This window comes from Echinops telfairi, unplaced genomic scaffold (assembly GCF_000313985.2).
Source record: "Echinops telfairi isolate 266 unplaced genomic scaffold, ASM31398v2 ScPeMD7_12;HRSCAF=54, whole genome shotgun sequence".
NCBI lineage: Eukaryota > Metazoa > Chordata > Mammalia > Afrosoricida > Tenrecidae > Echinops > Echinops telfairi.
The window spans coordinates 2,332,870-2,338,547 of NW_022103909.1; positions in this window are offsets into that span (position 1 = coordinate 2,332,870).

Here is a 5,678-nt window from a genome sequence, read left to right on the forward strand (position 1 = left end):
GTTTGACATGCACCACTATGGATCATAGCTACGTGAAAGTCAAATCCAAGCTCAAGTTCTCTATCACAGATGTATACGGAATGCTCACGATACGCTAAGTATATTGCTGCTGCTGTTACTGTTGTCTGTTGCATTTGGCCCATGGCGAGTCCACGGCTCCGTGAGGTTTCCGGAAGTAGATTTCAAGGCCAGCCTTCTGAGACACTGCTGGGTGGGTTCAAACCACCAACCTTATAGTCAGGCACTGTGCCATCTTTGCCCTCCGGGGACTCCAGAAGATTGCTAGGCGCAATGGATGACACAGAAACACTGTGTATGAAGCATACAATCAAATGACAGAAATTCGCAAGTAACACAAAGAAAAAGGTAATGAGACACCCAAAGGGACAAAGATCCAAGTGCAGAATGTTTGACATCCTGCGAGAATCAGGAAAGGCTTCAAGAAGGTTTGTGCACTCGGTCTTGAAAAACAGCGGGATTCGAATCCCGCTTACAAGTCGGGGTGGAGGTCATAGCAGGAGCTGAGGCTCAGGCTCAGGTTAGCCCAGGCCATGTTCAGGAAACAGGGCACACACAGACTGATTTGTGACCCCACAAAATCTGCGTTGGCATCCTAACTCCTTAATCTGCAGATGCATGCCACCTCCATGGAGATAGGGTTCTCTTTAGAACATTAAGTAGAGTCACAATGAGGCAGGGTTGCGCTCCAACCTAGTCGCTCTCCATTATCGACAACACAAGAGTTACACCGGCACACATGGTAGGGGTGGAGAGTCGAAGGGTAGTGGGAGGGTGCCCGGAGAAACGAAGGAATGCCAAGTCTCCATAAGCTGAAAGAGGCACAGATCTACCCTCCACCTCACAGAACGAGAGCCTTCTACTAGTACCACTACTATGGGCTGGCACGTCTAACCTCCTGAGCGGCGAGAAAATCACTCTCTCTTCTTAAAAGCCACCAACGTGTGGAATTTGTGCTATAGCAGCAACAGGAAACTAAGAAACTGGTGGCAGGAAGTGGAGCACTGCTCCAACAAGTCACCGAAGTATGGAATTGGGTCCTGAGGAGAGGTCCTCATCTCTGGACCAGTAGACACCATTGTGGTCAAAGAAGTGGTCAAGGCGTTCCTTCTGCTTGGATCCACGGTCAGTGTTCATAGAAGCAGCTGTCAAGAAATCAGAGGACGCGTTGCGTGGCCCCAAGCTGTCGCACAAGGACTCTTTAAAATGGTGAAGAGCAGAGATGTCCCTTTGAGGACTAAGGGAACCCTGACCCAAGTCCTGGGATTTTCAGTAGCTTCATAGGCCACAGGAAAGGCGGGCAATGACTAAAAAGGACTGAAGAAAAAGGGTGTGAGTGTTAAGCTCCTGGAGAAGAACACTGCATGTAACATGGGCTGTCTGAAAAACAAGCACATCTATTTTGGAGGACGAGCAGCCAAGATATTCCTGGAAGGGAGACTGGTGAGCGTGGTCTCACATACTTGGAAATCTTTTCAGAAGAGCTCGGTCCCCGGAAAGGGACATCAAGCTTAGTCAAATGGTGTCAGGTGCCATCCATCGAGTCGGGGCCAGCCCATAGCGACCCGTGCACAACAGAAGGAAACACTGCCAGGTCCTGTGCCATCTTTACAACTGCTCCTATGCCTGAGTCCATTGAGGCAGCCACGAGGTCCCTCCTCTTTGGTAAAATAGCGGATCAACACAAAGGAGGAATACCTTCCATGAGACAGATTGACCTAGCGAAGGCAACAGTGGGCTCGGACGTAACGATTTTGAGAGGATGCTGCAGCACCGGGCAGAGTTTCGGTCTACTGTACATAGGGTGGCTGTGAGTCAGCGCAGACGCCATAGCGCCTAACGATGTGCCTGAGAGTAAGAGCCTAGGTGGCCTGGAAGAGCATTTTGGTACCACGCAGGGCAATTTGTCTGAAGGTTTGGGAAGAAATGAGAATCCTGTAGAGAGAACGCTTCTGGTGTCATGAACAGAACGTTGTGGGCATGTGGACACTGAGTGTGTTTCTGGGAGGCTTGTAAAGGAAACAGCGAGCAGCTGCTTGGACGCTGGAGAAGAGGGGAGCCATTTCATAATGTAGCAAAAAAATCTTCTCTAGATTATTTTCAAATGTTTGGTGAAAAGTAGAACTAGAAGTGACACATCTTCCATATTTGGCTGAGGAGCTTCCTAAGCCAAGCCGGAAGGGACAGTGTGGTTTCACCTGATGGTGTAGTGGGTCAGCAGTTTGAACCTACCAGCAGCTTCATGGGTGAAAGATGAGGTTGTCAGCCCCGTAAAGATGCGCAGTCCCAGAAACCCAAAGGAGCAGTTCTCTTGTGCCCTGTAGGGTCACTAGGAGCCGGAATTGACTTGATGGTAGTGTTTTGTTTCTTTTTCTTTTTCTCTTGAGTATTCATTTGAAGGAACCCCAGGGGCACTGTTGGGTAAGCATTAGACTGCTAACTGCAAGGCTCAAGTTTCAAACCCACCAGCTACTGTGGGGGAAAGGCCAGCCCCCACAAGTAATTGCAGGTTCCGTAGGCGCCACTTTACAGTTAATATATCTATCTATCTATCTATATCTATATATATAAAGATTGTAATAAAATCATAGAGAATATGGAGAGATAGAAGAGAGATTGAAATAATGGAGTCAGACACATTTCATGTAGCATGCTCACCTCAGTTCCGCTTGGTGGTCCACGCAGAAATGGGAGACCGGAGGGCAGGAGAGAGGGGGAGGGGAAGGAGGACAAGGGGAAAGGGAACAAGGGAGAGGAAGGGGGAGCGCATACCCAGGGAGAGCGAAAGGAGAGAGGAAGGGTATGGGGGAGAGAGTTCTTTATTGCTAACCCAGGCTTATATATCTTTGGGGGGTGTGCAAGCCCCCTAATTACAGCTAAAGACATCCGTCACAGGAAGGGGTTGTGCTATAGGTTATACAGCAATGAGAGGGGGACAATCTAGGGGTGTACATGTTATAGGAAGGGGGGGATTGGGGTATGTATGTGACAAGATGGGCAGATTCTAGATTCAGGATGGCAGAGCCTAACTTTGGATGTCAATGAGCAGGTTTGACCTGTTCTCTGTCTCTCCATGGAAACCATTATCAGTAGGGTGTGAACCCCACCTACAGTGGACCAGATGCCTTCAGGTAGATTATCTCTAAGCTTCTGACCACCCACCATATGCTTGCAAATAGCCTCTAATTTTTGGCTTATTTTGGGGGGGAGAGAAAGCTGGGGAAAAGTCTCTTTATAATCCCACAATTCCCCTTTTTGTTTTATATATAAAATTTAAAAGAGCCACAGGGCGAAGTGGTTATTTTCTATATATTGAAAGCTGTCAAGGCAAAACTTAATGACTAAATTAATATAGTCAAAGATTCAGGCTTATGGTAAACATTTTGAATCCAGGCAGGGGAGATAAAATCCGTCTATGCCCATCTGCTATTGGAGGAAGGTATGAGAGGGGCCGGAAGGCGGGAAGAGATGTAGCCAATTGGAATGTCTGCTTCTATAGGGAGATAGAATCAACCCTTTGATCACTTTAAGGCGGCACAGCTTAAGGGGGAAACTGTGGAAATGATGGAATACTGCAGGAAAATGGACTTTATCTCCAACTACCAGAGTGGGCGGTCTTCCGGCCATGGAATACCAAGTCTTCCAGATTCCCTCCGTACCAGTCAGGGAATAAGTCCCAGTCTTATTTCTCTCAGTGCTAGTTTCCCACCAGCTACTCCATGAGAAAGGGATGAGGCTGTCTGCTTCCATAAAAGTTGTAGTCTCAGAAATCCAAAGGAGCAGTTCTATCCTGTCCTGTAGGATTTCTATCAGTTGGAATCGACTCAAGCAGTGAGTTTGGTTTGGTGGCTTCTCCTTGCCACTTACAGTAAAATGCGGGAGGAAAGGATGGACGTAAAAATGCACTGTGCAAATGAGTGGAAATGGAGGAACCAGAACAGAAACAACCCGAATGGTGACACAGTGTGGAAAACGGACCAGGGCGACTCCCTGCCATCAAGTCAAGGCCGACTCACAGCGAGCCTATAGGACAGAGTAGAACTGCCCTTTTGGATTTCTGAGACTAACTTTTTATGGGAGTAGAAAGCCTTGTCTTCCCCCCACCAAGCAGCTGATGGTTTCAAACTGCAAACCTTGTGATTAGCAGCCCAATGAGTAACCAACCACTACACCACCAGGGCTTCTCTACAATATGTACAGAAATCGTTAAATGTGAATCTAATTTTGCTATGTAGGGAGGGGGGAAAAAGAGGAGCTGATATGAAGGGCTCAATAGAAAGTAACTGTGTAGAAAAGAATAATAGCAACATATGTACAAGTATGCCTGATACAATTGATGTATGGATTGTCATAAGCATTGGAAAAGCTCTCAAGAAAATGATAAAAAATTTTTTGCTATGTAAACTTTTACCAAAAATGCAATAGAAATATATTTTTAAAATAAACTGTGGAAGAAGAAACCCACTGCCTTCTAGTCAATTCTGACTCCTGCAGGGAAGAACTGCCCTGTGGATTTCTGAGTAGAAAGCCTCGTCTTTCTCCTGTAGAACGGCTGGTGGTTTTGAACTGTTGACCTTGCGCTTAGCAGCCCAACTCCACCAGGTCTCCTGCGGAAAAGAACTTAAAGATGTGGAAAATTCCGTTGGATAAACTCAGGAAGCCTGTCCTGGCACTTGTCACCAAGCATGTATCTGCACAATCTTTTGCTGGAGATTGTTGTGAGTGATGGATCTCATCAGCTTCTCAGCAGAGAGCCTGTCAGTTTAGACTGAAAGGGATAGAGACAAGATAGTAGGGAGGAAAGTTGTCTCCGTGCAACTCACCCCTCCCCTCTCCCCCATTCTACCGACAGGAAATAGGGCAGTGGAGCCACTTGGCTTCCAACATCTGTTGTCTGCCAAGAAAAGATGCTTGTAGTATGTGTACTATGAGCAGCACTAGGAAGCGAAGGAGCCCCAGTGGCATAGTGGTTATTCATTGGGCTGTATCCGCAAGATCAGCGGTTTGAAACCACCAGTCTCTCAGCATGAGAAAGACGAGACTTTCTACTCCTGTAAACAGTTACAGTCTTGGAAACTCACAGGGGCAGTTCTACCCTGTCCAATAGAGTCCTTATGAGTCGGTGTCTACTCAAGGGCAGTGAGTTTGTTTGCTTTTGAGGAAACAAAGACAAGGAGCAGGATGGTGGGAGAGATGAGGTGGAAAATAGGTGTCGAGAACCTTGACAACCGGAGGAAATGTCTATTCTGCATTCAAACATGTCCACGTTGGCACAGCACCCTCCGCCTTGGCATGAAGTTGCTGTCCTTGTGACTGCTGCCTCCATGTCCGGTTCTCAACCTTCCTCACGCCGCGACCCTTTCACAACCCCTTCACGCAGTTCCTCACGTGGTGGGGACCCCAACCACAGCATTATTTTTGTGGCTGCTTCATCACTGTCATTTTGCTACTGTTATGAATGGTCATGTAAATATCTGATAGGCAGGATGTATTGTCAAAGTTACAAATTGAACATCATTAAAGCATAGTGATGAATCACAAAAACAATATGTCATTCTGGATTGTGAACTATTTATTTCTAATGACAAATAAATGAGATTTTCTCTTGAAGCATGGTGTAGCATGGGTCACAGTCTTCACACCGGGTACTCATAGGTGGG